The following is a 19,791-nucleotide window of genomic DNA, read 5'->3' as shown; positions in this document are numbered from 1 at the left end:
AACAACCACCAAACCCTATTGATTGAATTTCCAAGAAAGGTGTGCGGAGTACTAATTTCCTCGAGACACGTGGCGAGCAACTGTAGGGCGGGGTTGTTAAACTCTGACCTCGCACAGTGCGCTGTCGCTGATATTTTGAGTTGGTGTCTCGCGATTGGGAACTCGGCCCTGTGGGGTCGGTTCGATATTAGTAATATTTAGTGGCTAGGGACTGAAAATTTTCAATCAGAAGGGTTAAAAAGTAATTAAAAATTGAGAAAGGTGGAGGGTGCTCATTGGCTACGCGCGGGCCGAGAAATGTTTTGGTACAATAATTATAATAATAGTGAAACGTGTCAAGTGTAGAATGTTTGATTTGGCACGTGGTTCTTTAAACTAATCTAGGCCACGTCATACGAAAAAAGACGTAAAATTTTGTAACATGAATTTACGTACTTTAACTTCCTTTTTTCTGCCTAATTTTTTTCCTGTTGAATATTTAATTAAAGAGAAATACTTGCATTCCAATTTTTTCTCATTATAAAATTTTAACAGAAGTAGAAAATAAAATGGGTGATGATTACGGCTTCGTAATATTACGGTCCACGTGGTTGAAAAAAAAAAATAAAAAATAATTTTTTCCTAAGAATTTACTTCGAGTAAATTCATATAACAAAAAGTTATACAGCACATGTATAAATAAAAAATTATATAATTTATGTCGCTTTTAATATGAAAAATAAAATTATATATTAAATAATTTAATTATAAAATATTACTATTTTGTTTGACACTAAAATATTTTTTTGAAAAATGATTTTAGGTCATTTGAGAATTAGTTATGCTTATGCAATAATTAAATATTTTAAAATTAAAATTTAGATTTAAATTTATGTAGAGGTGAATAGAATTTAACAGAAAATCATTTCGCATTTCAATCATACTCATAAAAATCTAAACATGATATTGGAAATTCATACACTCAAATGTAAAGTTTTCTAAATATCAAATTAAGATATGAGGGGAGTTAGGTTGTCTCGTATAATTTGCTTTTAATATTTTATTATTTTTCTTAATTGGGCTTCAATTTTTAGTCATTGTTTGAAAAAGGCAAAATTTATTAATTTTCATTCACATTTGTTGAAAAAAAGAAACACAATGTCAAAAAATAACACCTCACTTTTTTATTATTTAAATATTATTTCAAATGACTCTGTATCAAACATATATAAGTGACAAAATATTTATTATTAATATTGTGAGTATTTTTGAAAAAACACTTATGTTGTACATGTCAAGCCCACAGATTACGAGCCACCAAAATTCTAGTATCTGTTTTGAATTAAGAATTTTTTTGTGCAAAAAATAAGAAGAAATTTTTTTATTGTATTTTATCTCAATGTCACAATACTATTAAGAATGAAATGTTGTTCTAGTATGATTAAAAATTAAGAAATGTCAAATGCTAATGATGCATAAAATTAATTTTTTATTCATTGATTTATCATGTATTTTATTTTCTTTCTTACTTTCTTGATAATCAAACATAAATAAGAAGATTGCATAGTATTTCTCTTTCATTTTTTTAACATTTTCTTTTCAACGTCCAAACATGACCTTGATGTTTGGACATTTTATGTGTGCTTTAAACTTACAATTATTTATATGTTTTGTATAGTTCTTGACTAATTAACATATGCCCAAAAAACACAATATTCAATTTTAAATTTCTCAAATGACAATATCAAACATTTGTATAATCTTTAATCATGCATGCACATGCACATTATGTATGTACAACATATTATATGTCAAACCTATTTATGGTTTAATAAATAATAATTTACAAAACAAACATTTGTCTTACTTTATGAATTACAAAAATACTCATAATTCAAATAAACAATTGATCACAGAAAGCTTAACCTAAACTATAATTATTTTCAATTGAAAAATTACAAAAAAGTAGGATTAAGATTTTAGCAAAATGTACACGTAGCCAATACCCCTTAAATCTATCCATAGTTAAAGATCTTTTTCTTACCAAATATAGACTTCTAATGAGACCAACTTTGGATTAACTAATGTCGACATTATGATTAGGGTTTTAGCAAAATGTACAGATAGTCTACCAGTCTATCCGTATGAACGCATCTTCTTCTTACCATGTATAGACTTCTAATGAGACTAACTTTTCATTTACTAATGTCGACATTATGATTAGGATTTTGGCAAAACATACACGTAGCCAATACCTTTTATATCTATCCGTAGGAACATATCTTCTTCTTACCAAGTATAGACTTCTAATGAGACCAACTTCACATTAACTAATGTCGGCATATTGATTAGGGTTTTAGCAAAATGTACACGTAGCCAATACCTCTTATATCTATTCGTAGGAGTATATCTTCTTCTTACCAAGTATAGAATTTTAATGAGACCAACTTTGCATTAACTAATATTGGCATATTGATTAGGGTTTTAGTAAAATGTACATGTAGCCAATACCTCTTATATCTATCCGTAGGAACATATCTTCTTCTTACCAAGTATAGACCTCTAATGAGACCAACTTCGCATTAACTAATGTCAGCATATTGATTAGGGTTTTAGTAAAATGTACATGTAGCTAATACCTCTTATATCTATCCGTAGGAACATATCTTCTTCTTACCAAGTATAAACTTCTAATGAGACCAACAATGCATTAACTAATGTCGGTGTTATGATTAGGGTTTTAGTAAAATGTACACTTAGCCAATACCTTTTATATCCATCCATAGGAACATATATTCTTCCTACTAAGTATAGAATTCTAATGAGACCAACTTTGCATTAACTAATGTCGACATTATTATTAGGGTTTTAGCAAAATGTATATGTAGCCAACACCTCTTATACCTATCCGAAGGAACATCTCTTCTTCTTACCAAGTATATACTTCTAATGACCAGCTTTTCATTATCTAATGTTGACATTGTGATTAGGGTTTTAGCCAAAGGTATGCATAGCCAATAGTTCTTATATCAATCCAAAAGAACATATCTTCTTCTTACCAAGTATAGACTTCTAATGAGACCAACTTTGCATTAACTAATGTTGATATTATGATTAGGGTTTTAGCAAAATGTACATATAGCTAATACCTCTTATATCTATCCAAGAACTTGTGTGCTCGATTTAAGACATATTGCCACAAAATGCACCTACATTTTAAGACGATGGGAGATGAAATTGGATGACACCCGTATGATAAGATCTCTCACAAAGATTGGGAGCTGGCGTGTCTTAATTTCTGTGACCCCCACTAGTAGGTGATGTTGTTAAATTAGAACTAATCTTTGGTATGGATGTGGATTATTATCTCATTAAATGTTTTTTTTTTGTAGGATATCTGCCGAATAAATGACGAGAACAGTAGCAAATTAGATATGACACATTGTGGTGGGTTGAAGTGTTGTGTTTTGGTGGCTTATTTCTTCGAGTAGTTGACATACACAAGGAGGAGAACATACTTAATATCAGCCATCAGTCAGAATTACTACTCTTGGTATATTATTCTGTCTGAAACCGTCAATGGATTTCCTCAAATTGTTAACGGATTTATTTTGGACAGCGAGGCTGAATTCAAAATTTGAATATGAACGTTAAGTTGGTTAGGTTTTTGGGGGGAAGCCTCCAAAAGAAACTTTATTTATACACTTGTTTGAGTGAATTGAGAGAAGAAGATCGTTGTGAATTGTATTGTATTGTTTTTTTTTGAAATTTACATATTGAAAGCCATTTTCGATTGCTCCCGTGGATGTAGGCATTGCCAAACCACATAAATCTTGGTTGTTGTTGTTCTTACTTTCAGATATACTGCATGTGAGTGTTCTGTTGACTTTGGTGTGATCTCAAAAGGGATGTAAATTGGAGATTTAAAAGCTTTTCGGCAAATTTAAATGTTTCGCCAATTCACCACATATCATATCTCATTCAATATTAAACGCGTGTATGTAAAAAGATTAACCTATTTGGTTCATGCATACATGCGTATCTCATTAAAAGTAAATGTATGCATGCAACTAAATATAACAGTAAATAAATAGGCATACACATACTAAATTTAAAGTGTAGTAATTTAAATGAGATAGGGAGAGAGAGAGAGACACACGATTTATTATCAAGGTTCGGCCAAACCAGCCTACGTCCCCATCTTAGACATACACCCCCCTAAGGGTTACACTATACGTGCTCACTTAAACGGGCGGAATATAAGCTGTTTACATCCTCTCCTTATGGGGCGAGGAAAACCCCAGTTTAATTACTATGATGAGTCAAACTAGTCTCACTTATGGGGCTGAGACTCCTTAGTTCAATTTTTGGGTTGAGCTTAACCAGTTTCATTTACGGGGCTGAGACTTCTCAGTTCAATTAACAAGTTGAACCCAAACAGTACATGGAAAACATTTTTGTACATGAAAATGCTTTTAGAACATACAAGTATAAATGTACACATTTAAGCTCAAATGCAAACATTCTAGTATGATATGAAATGTATGCTCAGTAGAGTAAGAGTGTGTAAATACATTTAAACCCTAATAAGAATTTTTTTCCAAAAAATATTTTTCATGAATAAACCGGAGAACCTAGGGTTTTGGTTTCAAATGATTTTGCACAATACAAAAATACATGCATTTGAAAATCAATGTGCAAATCAAAACAAGTAAAAGTTCAAATAAAATATATGCTCTCTTTGAAAAGATTTTCTAAATAATAATAAAGAGAGATTTGGAGAGTAAAAGATTTGCCCTAATGAAAGATTTTTTGTAATAAAAATGTTTTTGGGGGAACTTTGATCAGGATAAAAATTAGAGAGAAAGTGAGCTAATCAAAGTTGCTAATTTGAGTTATGAAAGGGGTGTATATAGACTCTGGAAAATTTTTGACTGTTGGGGACATGCTGGGTATTATTAGAAAAGTTTAATTAATTTTTAACCCTAATTACCCCAGTTAAAAAATTGCAACCCGAGAGTTTCGATTGATTGAGCCATAGGTTCGGTCACCCAAACAAACACAATAGAAAAAGTCAATTTTGAAGTTTGGGTGCCTGAAAAATGGTTCGGGTGGTTGAACTAGGCGATTCTCAAAATGTCTGAGATTCGGTCACCTAGTCTTAAGTTCACTCTACCGAACTTCTCTGTTCGGTCACCCGAGGGTACTTTGAACGTGGAGTTCAGGCGCCCGGGGAAGGTGAAAAGTGATCGCTCTAAGGTTCATTCGCCTGGGGACACTCAATTCAATTTGGTTCGGTTGCTCGAACCAAGTCAAACTTGTTGGCCTTACAAGGCTTAAAATCTTGTTATCTTATTTTGATGCTAACAAACAAGTGAAATTTAATGTATTTGTGTGAGTAATGATATTTTAGGGTTCATATATGTGAAAGTAAGGTCAAAATGCCCACAAGGATCAAATATGATGGAAGCAAGGTCAAAGTGCTCGCAAGGATCAAATGAAGCTTAAATGAGCCAATACATGAATTACTTGTTGAAGAACATGAGGACATGAATAAGTTGTTGAAAGCCAAGGCATATTAAATTCAAAAGATCCAAATAAAGGCAAAGTAAGAAAGCTTAAGGAATATGGAAGCTTGAAGAAAAGATGGATTCAATCCAAGGACAAAGCATGAAGACTCAAAAACTTAGAATGTTAATATTTTAGAAGTTTCATGTAAGTGCTTTAATGTTTAAAATATCGTTTGAAATATTTTGAAACTCTTAAGTTAACTTCTTAGACCTAGATACTTTTTAAAATACCTGAATAATATTTTTATAAGGTCAAAAATTATTTCAAAAAGGTTAGAATCATTTTTGGAATAAAGAGCACCAAAAAGAGTTTTTTCCCAAATGCTGTAAGTTTTTATATAGCCGCATTGAGGTGAATTTTTCTCTATCAAAAACTAATTATTTCAAAGAGTGGTAAACATGAAAGTTGTAGGATTTTCTCTAAGCTTTCTTTTGACACTAAGAAAACCTAATTTGGAGTCATACAGAAAAAGGTATGGCCAAAACATTGAAATGGGGTCACTGCTGTCAAACATTTAAAAACTGTTCAACGGGCAAATTTTTAAAATTCTAATGTTTTAAATTATAGCCGTTTGAACCTTAAATATTCTAATAAATAGGAAAATTATTTAAGGAAACTTTTGCAAGTTTGAAAGCCTATAAATACATGGTTTTGCAAAACAAATAAAAATTCTAAGAATTGAAAAATATATTTTGAGGAGCTGAAAGTACTCTTGTTCTTCCTAGGTTCTCTTGCTCACTCATTGAAAAATTCTTTTGCTGAGAATTCTGAAGTGCTGATCCTTCTTCCTTTGAATTCCTACTGCTAATCCTCTTCTAAGAAGGATATTGGTGAATTCTACACTTGAGCTTCATTTTATTTCCTATTGATATTTTACATTTAAGTATATAGTGTTGAAATTGTACTAACTTGCTCTTTGAGAGAGTACACTTGTACACAGATTTTATCTTATGTTTCTTGTAGTTCATTGACGTTCCAAGGTGTTTGGATCATTGGCTAAGCAAGGAGATATTGCTTAGAGAGGCGAACTCTAGCCTATGTAAGGAGTGACTGAACGAGGGAATATCGTTTGGAGAAGGTAGGCTCTAGCCTTAACCAAGGGATGTTGTAATTGGTTTTGTTCCACCTGTCAACGGAACAGGTTTAGTGAATCCTTTGGTGGTTTGCCAAAGGTGAGGACGTAGGCTGGGTATAAGCCGAACCTCGTAAAAATCTCCGTCTCACTCTCTCTTTCTCTATTCTTTATTTTCAATACATATTTAAATTGCGCGGATGATTTAAATTGAAAATCAAATATACTACGCATATTTGGAAATCAAGTAAACTTAAAGATTAATTTTGATTTGGGTTGCGGAAATCGAAAGGGAGTACGTTGGTGAAACCATATCTTGCAGAAACCATACGGGAGTACGTTTCTTGGTTAAACACTCAAAGATAAATTAACTGAAAGTTTATTTGAGTTTTGAATATTTGAAAAGAGTGATTGAATGTTGTATTGAACATCATATTAAGCAAATCCATATATACAGGACTTGATTAAAATTTATATCTAGGGCTGACTACAAAAGCTTTATTGTGTTTGTGAAAGGATTGTTGAATATTAAATTACATTCTTCACAAGGTTTTCAAATTCATAATCACGGGGCTTATATAAACAAACAAACAATCTCAAGATCTTATATTACCAAAGTGCTGAATACCTTATATCTTGGTTTGGTTGTTTGATGTTTAACTTGTACTTGGCAAATAAATTGATTGTTTGGTTTGAAGATTGTGTTTAATTGATTGGTTGTTTAATTATGTTATTGATTGGATAAAAGAACTAAGTTCTTGTGTGATTGGTGAAATTAAACAAACAAGTTAAAGAATTGGTTAAGTGTTTAAAGAAGTTAAGGATTCTTAAAAGAAGTTAAAAGAAATTTTTAAAAGCCAATTCACCCCCTTTCTTGGGAAGCTATTCCTAATTTCAATTGGTATCAGAGCGGGTTATAGTAATTCTTAACATGTAACTATAGAAAGATCCTAATGGCCCACATAGGCGTAGCTCCCTTTGGAGAAGGACAATCTTCAATTAGACCACTTATCTTTTGTGGTTTGAACTATACCTTCTGGAAAAAGAGAATGCAAATATATCTTCAAACTATGAATTGGAAAGCATGGGAAGTTGTCATGGAAGGTGATCAAATTCCCACTATGATAGTTGATGGAAAACAAGTTCCCAAAGAGAAAAATGATATGACTGACCTAGACTATAAGATGCTACAAGTTAATGCTAGTGCTATGAATGCGTTATATTGTGCTTTAAATGCTAATGAATTTAATCGAGTAATGACTTGTAAATCAGCTAAGAAAATATGGGATAAGTTAGAAGTTACTTATGAAAGAACAATGGATGTTAGGGATAATAGGGTTGATATGCTCACAAGCGAGTATGAAACCTTTAAGATGAACCTGGATGAATCAATTACAAATATGTTTACTAGGTTAACTTATATAATAAATTCCCTAAATGCCTTAGGAAAAACTTACACTATTTATGAGATGATAAGAAAAATTCTACGAGGCCTTCCCTCCACGTGGGAACCAAAAGCTACTGCTATCACGGAAGGTAGAAATATGAATAATACATCCTTAGATGAGCTTATAGGTTCTCTCCTCACATGCGAAATGGTAATGAATGAAAAGAGTGGGAAAACCAAAGCTTAAGAAAAAATAGCCTTTAAAACTTCACAAGAAAACTTTAGTAGTGAAGAGATGGATGAAGATGAAGCAGCCTTTATATCTAAAAAGCTAACAAGGATACTAAGAAGGAAAAACAAATTCAAGAGAAGAATTCAAAAATCTGAATCAGATGAAGAAGAAGAAGAAGTTAGTAAGAAATCAAAGAATAAAACTCCTACGTGTTACAATTGCAACAAAGCTGGACATATCAAACCGGAATGTCCACTACTAAAGAAAGAATCTAAGAAGAAAAAGAAGAAGGCCATGAAAGCCACCACTTGGGATAGTACAAGTAGTTCGGAGAATGAAATAAGTGACCAAGAGGTTGCTTACACGTGCTTTATGGCATGGGATAACAAAGAAAGCTCCTCAACTAAATCTTCAAATAATTCTTGTAGTGATGAATCAAGTGATGAGGGTATGCCATCTTATGATGAACTTCAAAATGATCTATTCAAAATACATAAGATGTTGATGAAAGCAAATAAACAAAACACCTCATTGAAGAATAAGAATGAAAGTTTAATGAAAGAGTTAGAATTCTTGAAGAATGCTGAAAGAGATAAAGACTCAAAACTCAAGCAATTAGAACATAAGTATGAATCAGCAAAGAAAGAAATAGAATCCAAAAATTTTGCTGAAAAAGAAAAAAACTTGAAAATTGAGAAACTAGAAATCAAGAATGAATAAATGATAAAAGACCTTCGATCTCTATCCTCTACCGTATATGAGAAAGATATGTATATTTCTGAATTAGAGGATAGAATAAGAAAATTATCTTTAGAGTTAGAGAAATCACAAAAGATAGTTGATAACAAGAAAGAGATAGAAAATCTCAAGAGTCAGATTGAAGAAAAAGATAAGATCATTCATAACTTCACTAAAGGAAAAGAAAATCTTGATAAAATGATTGGCTTACAAAGAATGTCTTTAAATAAAGAAGGCATTGGTTTCAATGGAATTGAAAATAAAAAGAAAAAGAATTCTTACATGGGATATTTTTTGAAAGAATCCAAAGACTATACTTGCACATTTTCTAATGCTTACACAAACATCATATGCTATCAATGCAAGAAAAAGGGGCATATATAGTTTGAATGTCTATTTAAAATGGAAAAGTGTTAAAACCAAAGTATGAAAAATAAAAGAAACCTCCCTTGAAAAATCCTCTGGACCCAAGAAAATATGAGTACCAAAAAATAAAATAATGACTTCACACATATATAAAATAGAAAATGGCATTGTTGGCCAAAATCATAGGATGACTTTTCACAAGGCTTAACTTAAGAAAATATAAAGAAAATATCTATTATATAAGCGCCTTGATGTTACATGCTACATGCTTACTTGCCTACAAGTGATGTATTAATATGCTACATGTGTATTAATTAACTTGACTTGATTTATATTGAAAAGTATGACTCATTATGTTGAAAATTGAGAATGAGATTATTGAGTTTAAGTATAAATTTTTGATATAAGGATAATTCTTGAACATGCATGATTTTAAATGAATCGCATGGATAAACATAATACTCTTTATCTATGAGCTATGAAAGATAATAGTAGTTATATTGGTATCCATGAACTATACATTATGTGATATTAAGCTTTGGTATCTATAAAGTATTTTTGGTTTCACATGTTAAAAATTTCAATAGATATCAAACCTAAAAGCTTACTTGGTATCACAAAGTCAAATTATTCATGAGCATGATTATGTCTATGAGCATGATGTGACATTGATGATCTTAGTATGATATTGATATTTGATATGTGATATGATTCAATATTTTACATGAGATGATAAAAGCAAAATTAAAAACAAAACTGAATGTATTGAATTCAGGGGGAGTGTCATGAATCATTAATCAACTGATATCATGAATTATTATTATTTTTTAAAATTTCAAATTGGTGTCATTAAAACCATCAAATTAATATTAGTTGGTATCTTGAATAAATGCGGTGAGCTACACACTACACATGCTATATTGAAAAACAATAACTTGAGTGTGTACATATGTTTGGAATACATGGTTATTGATATGCTCAAAATGATTTGTATTTGAATTTAAATCATTTTTTTTTTTTGATTGATGTCAAAAGGGGGAGAAGTTGTGAAGCAAAAATTGGGCATAATTGAGCATGAACATTATATCTATTCAAAAGAAGTATTTAAGTATTTAATATTGATTGAAAAAGCTTGTAAAACCAAAAGAAAGTGATGAGCATGATCGATGAAATTAATATTGATTTTATTAAGATGAAACTTATTGAAAGGGGGAGCCTTTTTTTTTTTTTTTAAGGCTTACTCAAAATTTTCCTCCTTGTTTGTCATCATCAAAAAGGGGGAGATTGTTGGCCTTACAAGGCTTAAAATCTTGTTATCCTGTTTTGATGCTAACAAAGAAGTGAAATTTAATGTATTTGTGTTAGTAATGATATTTCAGGGTTCCTATATATGAAAGTAAGGTCAAAGTGCCCACAAGAATCAAATATGATGGAAGCAAGGTCAAAGTGCTCACAAAGATCAAATGAAGCTTAAATGAGTCCAGACATGAATTACTTGTTGAAGAATATGAGGACATGAATAAGTTGTTGAAAGCCAAGGCATATTAAAGTAGAAAGATCCAAATAAAGGCAAAGTAAGAAAGCTTAAAGAATATGGAAGCTTGAAGAAAATATGGATTCAATCCAAGGACAAAGCATGAAGACTCAAGAACTTATAATGTTAATATTTTAGAAGTCTCATGCAAGTGTTTTAATGTTTAAAATATTGTTTAAAATATTTTGAAGCTCTTAGGTTAACTTCTTCGACCTAGATACTTTTTAAAATACCTGAATAATATTTTTATAAGGTCAAAAATTATTTTAAAAAAGTTAGAATCATTTTTGGAATAAAGAGCACCAAAAAGAGTTTTTTCCCATATGCTGTCAGTTTTTATATAGCCTCATTGAGGTGAATTTTTATCTATCAAACACTCATTATTTCAAAGAGTAGTAAACATAAAAGTTGTAGGATTTTCTCTTAGATTTCTTTTGACACCAATAAAACCTAATTTTAAGTTATATAGAAAAGGTTATGGCCAAAACACTGAAAAAGGGTCACTGCTGTCAGACATTTAAAAACTGTTCAACGGGCAAATTTTTAAAATTCTAATGTTTTAAATTATAGCCATTTGAACCTTAAATATTCTAATAAATAGGAAAATTCTTTAAGGAAACTTTTTCAAGTTTGAAAGCCTATAAATACATGGTTTTGCAAAACAAATAGAAATTCTAAGAATTGAAAAATCTATTTTGAAGAGCTGAAAGTAGTCTTGTTCTTCCTAGGTTCTCTTGCTCACTTATTGAAAAATTCTTTTGCTGAGAATTCTGAAGTGCTGATCCTTCTTCCTTTGAATTCCTACTGCTAATCCTCTTCTAAGAAGGATATTGGTGAATTCTACACTTGAGTTTCATTCTATTTCCTATTGATATTTTACATTTAAGTATATAGTGCTGAAATTGTACTAACTTGCTCTTTGAGAGAGTACACTTGTACACAGATTTTATCTTATTTTTCTTGTAGTTCATTGACGTTCCAAGGTGTTTGGATCGTTGGCTAAGCAAGGGGATATTGCTTAGAGAGGCGAACTCTAGCCTATGTAAGGAGTGACTGAATGAGGGAATATTGTTTGGAGAAGGTAGACTCTAGCCTTAACCAAGGAATGTTGTAATCAGTTTTATTCCACCCGTCAACGGAATAGGTTTAGTGAATCCTTTGGTGGTTTGCCAAAGGCGAGGACGTAGGCTGGGTATAATTGATTGGTTGTTTAATTGTGTTATTGATTGGATAAAAGAACTAAGTTCTTGTGTGATTGGTGAAATTAAACAAACAAGTTAAAGAATTGGTTAAGTGTTTAAAGAAGTTAAGGTTTCTTAAAAGAAGTTAAAAGAAATTTTTAAAAACCAATTCACCCCTCATCTTGGGAAGCTATTCCTAATTTCAAAACTTATTGACCAGTCAATCATTCGGTCGACCGATGCAATTTGACTTGCCTGGGTTTGGTTGCTCGAAACCTCACAAACTAAAGCCTAAGTCACGTTTCAATTAAAATTTAAGTGCAGGGACCTAGGGTTTATCTAAGGTCTAGGCATATTAATTTACCCTAAAAATTAAGTGTAGGGATCTTAGCCCTAAGGTCATTTGATTAACCTACGGTCTATCTACAGCATTACTGAGCATCGAAACATATCATGCACGCATATGCAATATATTATAGACCATATAGAAAAATAAATGCATATACAACTGAAATATGTTTTCTTCTTTCTTATTTGCTCTTTGACTCCATGAAATACGCTAGATTTGTTCTTTAAGACCTTCCTTGGCCTCCATGTTTTCTTGATCTTATGTGTGACCTAAAAAATACCTATTCATGCACTAAAACACGCACATAAGAAATACAGTATTTTTCAGTATCAAAACAGAGATCGGACTCAAAAAGTCAACATGTTCCATATTCGTTTTTCACTAACTGTTGCGTTTAATTACGTTGTGCAAATACTCCTTTATTTACAACAATTAGTATCAGAGCGTTGTAGTTAGGGCATCTTCATCTGCAAAATTTGATGTTGTCAAATTTGATGGAACCGAAAACTTTGGTTAGTGGTAGTGTAACAACCCGACCCTTTATATAGACCAACACCGTTAACCCAAATACAAAATACCTGTACCTGTTGAAGATACGTAGACAACCCACTCTAAATAGAGACATATGGGTGTAAACCATACATAGTTACAATGTAATTATTACGGAAAAACATAAACATTCATTGGGATTTCTATTATACTTATACCAGAGCTTACTATCATAACCTCAAGTACATAAATCCAAACATAAAATATGACTTGTTATTACAACCCTCCAAAAAGGAACTTTATCAAAGTTTAGTACATAATTTGGAACGCTTACGTAATGCTAAACCAAAAACAATCTTCCAGTCCCTCTAGCTACTAGGACCGACGTATGATGGACCTGAAAAAAAAGGTTGTATAATGGGGTGGACACTTCTCAGTGAGGAAAAAGGTGTTACAACAGCGTGTGACTGCATATATGCATATTTTTCATAAAAAACTCATACATATGGAACATTTGTTTATAATACTGTAACATATAAAATTTATCTACACATTCAAGTATTTTAATTATGCATATGAATATTAGAACAACTTGCAGCTTGGTATGACAACTTGCCTGTTTACCCCCGTGGCACAAATTGTGCACTAATACCTCTGATAGTGTCTTGTTTGTACAGACAAAACCGAACATCTTTTATAGTCCAACCGCCCCCTGGTTTATTTTTTCTACCAGCTTACTAACTCTTCACAGGTCGACTATATTAAGTGCCCACACTGATTCCTCATGTATGGTTGCACTGTACTGCCAACATCGGAACCATGCTTATAATAGTTTAGAGTATTTTTCAACCCCATCACTGAAGGTTTTTTTAACTTCTTTTGGTAGCAAGTTGTGGTTCTAGTATCATATATACAATTTGTTGGAATTGGTGTGATCCCAAGAGGGGGGGTGAATTGGGTTTTAAAATTTTTTTGGCTAATTTAAACAATTCGCCAATTCACTACAGTACCATATCCCATTCAACATGTATACGTATATGTAAAGTGAGTTTAACAATAAAAGTAAACATACACGTGTGCAGTATCTTATTTAAATCAAATGTGTGCATAAGAATAATTTCAACATTAAATAAACATTCATACACATGCTGAAATTAAAGTGCAAGAATTTAAATAAGACAGAAAGAGCGACACCAGATTTGTTATCGAGATTCGGCCAAACCAGCCTACATCCCCACCTTGGGCTTACCCCCAAGGATTCTACTATACCTGCTCACTTAACTGGGCGGAGCAAAAGCCTTTTACATCCTCTCCTTACGGGGAGAGGAAAACTCCAGCTCAATTACTAGGCTGAGCCAAACTAATCTCACTTGCAGGACTAAGACTCCCTAGTTCAATTCCGGGCTGAACCGAACCGATCTTATTTATGGGGCTGAGACTCCGCAGTTCAATTAACGGGCTGAACTGAACCGTTACATGAAAACCATTTTTGTACATGAAAACGTTTCTGAAATACAAGTAGAGATGTACATACTAAGCTCATACAAATACACACTCCAATGATGTGAAATAATGCTCAGGGGAGTAAGGGTATTTAACTATATTTAAATCCTAATAAAAAGTTTTTCTCCAAAATTGTATTTCGATGAAAATATAGGAGAACCTAGGGTTTTGCTCTTTTAATGATTTTGCACAAATGTAATGTGTATGAAAAATGTGTATTATGTTCTCCTACAAAGATTTAAGCCAATTAGAAATATTTGCAGAATCTAGGAGTTAAGATCAATAAAATGTTTGTGCAATAAATAACTTCTCCCAAAATATATTTATCAAGGAAACAATCCGGGAGAACACCTAAGCAATATTCTCATAAATGTTTTTGAAATATTTGATGCCTAGTGAGAATATGTGCAAATGAAATGCCCTAAATAAAATACTCTCCTCAAAGAAGATTTTGAAATAAATACACGAAAAAGAGTTGGAGAGATTTGAATAAAAGTTATTTGACCCCAAAAGAATGATTTAAACAATAAAGAGCATTTTGAGGGAATTTTAATTAATCAAGGATTAGAGAGAAATTTAGAGTTAATCAAAGTTACTAATTTGGAGTAATGAGGGGGTATTTATAGAGTTTCAACAAATCTGGCCGTTGGGGGACACACTCGGTATTTTGGAAAAGTTTAATTAAGTTTTAATGACGCTGTAAACCTTTTAAAAAATTCTAACTCGAGAGCACCGGTCGACCAGGATAGGTTCAGTCAACCAAAGTTCTTGAGGTTCGATCGACCGGGCCAAAAATGAATTGTTTGTTCGATCGATCGGATATGCATGTCCGAAGGGCGATTTTCCATTTTGCGAGGTTCGGTCGACCGAACCATCTAGTTCAAATCTTCCTGGTCAACCGAGGTGTCTGATGGGCGATTTTCCATTTTGCGAGGTTTGGTCAACCGAACCATCTAGTTCAAATCTTCCCGGTCGATCGAGGTACCTCGGTCGACCAAAGCGTTGAAGTACATTTTTCTCTCGGTTGACCAGGAAGTCAAAATGTTGACTTTAGGAGGGTTCGGTCGATCGGGGCCATTTGAACTACAAGAGTTTGGACGATCAGACTATGGTCAACTAGTTGACCTGGTCCGGGTTCGGTCGACTAGGACATTTTGTGTATGGTAGTTTGGTTGACCGAATGTGCACATTTTGTGCATTTCGGTTCTATTTGAGCCAACGATCACCCTATTTCAAATGACCCAAGTATGAGTATGCATGAATGAGTGTCCTAAGGTCATTCGTAAACTTCGTTTTAGCCCCGATTTTGACCATAAATCTATTCCAAAAACTTTGTATCATTTTAATCTATTTAGAAAAAGGTTTGGTGAGATGTGTTGGTCCCTAGGGTCTATCTACGGTCATTCTGAACATTCATACACATTATGCAGATGCATGCATTATTACAGACCAAAGATATAAAAATTAAATGCAATAACATAAAACACAAATGTCTTCATCTTCTTCTTTCTTCTTTTGCTCTTTTGACTTCATGGAATGCTTGATTGAATTGTCTTTAAGTCCTACAAGCTTCCATTGCTGTTTTCTTCTGTGTGTTAAATAAATGGACCCGTTCACATGCTAAATACACACATAAGTAACATGTGTTTTGTCAGCATCAAAATAGGGATTAGACTTAAAAAGTCAACACAATTTATAGCAAAATATAGTAACCTATGCAATTCCAGTATTTTCATAAATTTAGATAATCACATCGGGTATAATCCAGCACATATCCTCTTGGTTTACCCCTTTTCACATATACAGTTCGGTGTATAATCGGTCTCTGTTTTCCACATTTTCAATATAACAAGTTGGAACTCTGTTCCCATAATCCATATACATAGTATAGAAAATTCATACATTTCCATTTCAACATATACCATACGAGTTTAGTCCAAAAATCCACTAAATGATAAAAATACAATAAACACCATTTAAATGAAAAAGTAAAGGATTCAAGCATCTCCTACTATAGTATAAATGCAAAGAAGTAATTTTCGTAAAATTTGAAGATAATACACCAAAATCCTCGTTCTTACCAAAAATCGTAAAATCGTAAAACCGACATTTCTACTCGGTAGAATTTAGCAAATAAGTAGTCAAATCATACATATAAGCATAACCTAACTTTTTAGCGGTTCAATTTTTACAAAATACTGTTGTAATCAAATTTCCCTTACCTTAAATCCAAAACGAAACTATGTACGGAAACAATCCAAACCGACAACCTGGAACCCTCGAAACCTAAAAACCACAGAACATAACCTTACTATAATTTCGACTACTATCCAAATATTCAATCAAAATCAAAATCAGATCCTTACCTAGATTTTTGGGAAAACCTGAAAATCTTCAAAACAACGATCCAATCCACTATAGTTGTAGAACTTCCTCCTTTGATCCCCGTAGGAACTTCTGTTTTTAGAAACGAATGTCGAACGTCGAAAAATCTTAGAGAGAAAGAGAGAGATAGAGAGAGCTTTGGGAGAAACTTAACTTCTAAGCAATCGAAATGGATATTTATAGATCCTTTGACCGAGTCAAACTCGTCGACGAGGCGGCATCTTCGTTGATGAATCTGCCACACAACTCGTCGACGAAGCCATTCTTTCTTCACCGAGCCCAATTCCGAATATTTCTCTGACCTGCTCGGTATTTGCTCGTCGAAGATGCTCTGAATTTCGTCGACGAAACTTTGAAGGACTTCATCGATGAACGTGACGCCTTCGTCGATGAACCTATCTTATCACGGGTTTGGGTCTCTATAGGTAGAGGAGAGTGAAATATTTGCTTGTACAAAAAAGGATGATGAAGACCTTGTATGGTGTTCAACCAAAATGTATGGATAAGGCTAGTTGGAAAGAATTAGAGGCAAAGGCTATTTCTACAATACGATTATGTTTGACCATCAAAGTGCTTTATAATGTAATGGAGGAAGATTCTTCTGCAGCTGTTTGGCAAAAGCTTGAAAGCTGATACATGTCCAAATCCCTTACTAATAAATTATTTCTTAAGCAGCTTCTTTATTAGCTTAAGATGACAGATGGTTCAAACTTGAATCAACACATCAACACATTTAATCATATCATAAGTGATTTATGTGAGTTCATGTAAAATTTGAAAAGGATGATAAGGCGTTGATGCTACTGAATTTCTTGCCAGCAACTCACACATATGAGAACCTAGTTACTACTCTTACATGGGGAAAAAAGACCCTAAACTTGGATGAGGTGATGAGTGCTTTGTTGGGATTTCATCAAAGGTTGAAAAACCGCGATGAAAATTCACATGGAGGACTTGTGGTTAAAGGTAACTATGATCATGGGAAAGGAAAATTTAGAAATTGATCAAGTCAAAAATCCCGAACTCGATCCAAGGAAAAAAAAAAAAGGATATTTAGTGTTACAACTGTGGTAAAAAGGGACACATTAAATCGGAGTGTCCATATTGGAAGAAAGGATATGTTGAAAAGCATAAAAGAACTTCAAAATCATCAAATGTAGTTCATGAAGAAAATTCAGTTTGCAGTGATGGTGATGTACTTTTAGTGTCATCGGGGTTGGATTGCCTCACAGACTCATGGATCCTAGACTCGGCATATTCTTACCATATGACTCCAAATAAAGAGTGGTTCAGTACTTACAGGTTGGTAAATTAAGATTCAGTTCTTATGAGCAATTATGTCTCTTGTAAAATCATTGGCATTGGAAGTATTAGAATTAAAATTTTTGATGGCATTGTGAGGACCTTTAATAATGTAAGACACATACTGGACCTACGGAAGAGTCTCATTTCACTTGGCACTTTAGATTGTAATGGATTTAATTATAAGTTTGAAAGTGAGATTATGAAAGTGTGCAAGTGTAATTTTACGGTGATGACAAAGAAAAAGTTAGATGGAAATATTTATACACTGTAGGGAACTAATTTTGTAGGTGGAGTTACAGTCATAGACACTAAATTTGATGAAACTATTTTGTGGCATATGTGGCTTGGGCATATGGATGAATATGGTATGAAAGAACTTCACAAGAGAAAACTCTTGAAAAAATATGTAAATTGAATTTTTGCAAATTTTGTGTTCTTGGAAAGCAAAATAGGGCACAATTTAAATCAACTATTCACAATATGGAAGATATTCTTGATTACATGCATTCTGATATTTAGGGCATGTTAGAGTGGCATCACACGGAGGACATGTTTACTTTGTAAGTTTTGTTGACGACTACTCATGGAAAGTTTGTGTATACTTTATGCGGCACAAGTCTGATATGTTTGCTAGGTTTATTGTTAGCATTGGTGCAATCCCAAGAGGGGGAGTGAATTGGGTATTTAAAAAATTATTGCCTAGGTCAATTGGTTTAAGTCAGTCTATGCAATCAATAAATATACATACACGTGCAGTAAAATAAAGTATGGAAAAAGTAAACAATACATGCAATATGTTATTGAGGTTCGGCCAAAGTGCCTACATCCCCGCCTTGGCTACACCAGCACAAGGATTCCACTACGACGCACTTAAACGGGTGGAACGACACCTAATACAACACGCCTTACTAGGGTGGCGCACCTACCTTTACTAACCGGGTCTAAGTCAGTCCGGGACTATTCCATAGGGCTAATCTCCCTTTTTAGGCCCATGCCTAGAATACAACAAATGATATGAAATTTTTGTACACAAAAATGCGCTTCTTCACAAGCAAATATGTACACCGGTATAGCTCAATATCACAAATCAATGCGCACTACCAAATGATAAGATACGATAAGCTCAGTGTAGTCTTAATGTCTACTCTCAAAAATTAATGCAAATAGGACAATCAGTTCATTAAAGTGTATGTGAAAGAATCTTTATGTCAAAATAATAGTATCAATCACAATGCAGCAACAAAGATCTCAAGCACGCTTCAAATATCCTCAACAAATATTTTTCTCACAATAAATCACAAGAGATATTTGAAGTTGATTTGTAAAATAGTGTTTATCTTCAAGCACACTTTCAAATACCTTCAACAAATATTTTTCTCAAAATAAACCACACAAGATATTTGAAATCGGTTTGTAAAAATTATTTGATCTTTGTGTCAAGATGATATTATCAATCAAAAGTTACAATAACAAAGATCTTCACAAACAAATATCCCAAAAGTATTTTTCTCAAAAATAAGCACACAAGATATTTGAAAACTGTTTAAAAAAATTTATTTCATAAACAAAAAGCAATACGAACTCTTGAGTATTGTAATGATGATGCAAAACTCACAAGCTCTATGAAGTTTTCCTATGAAAGACTTATTAATGAAGTTTCCTTGAAAAAATCAAGCTTACTCTCGGATAAAAATGTATCT

This window comes from Malania oleifera, chromosome 13 (assembly GCF_029873635.1).
Source record: "Malania oleifera isolate guangnan ecotype guangnan chromosome 13, ASM2987363v1, whole genome shotgun sequence".
NCBI lineage: Eukaryota > Viridiplantae > Streptophyta > Magnoliopsida > Santalales > Ximeniaceae > Malania > Malania oleifera.
The sequence above is the reverse complement of the archived record's forward strand: the minus strand, read 5'-3'. Positions refer to the sequence as shown.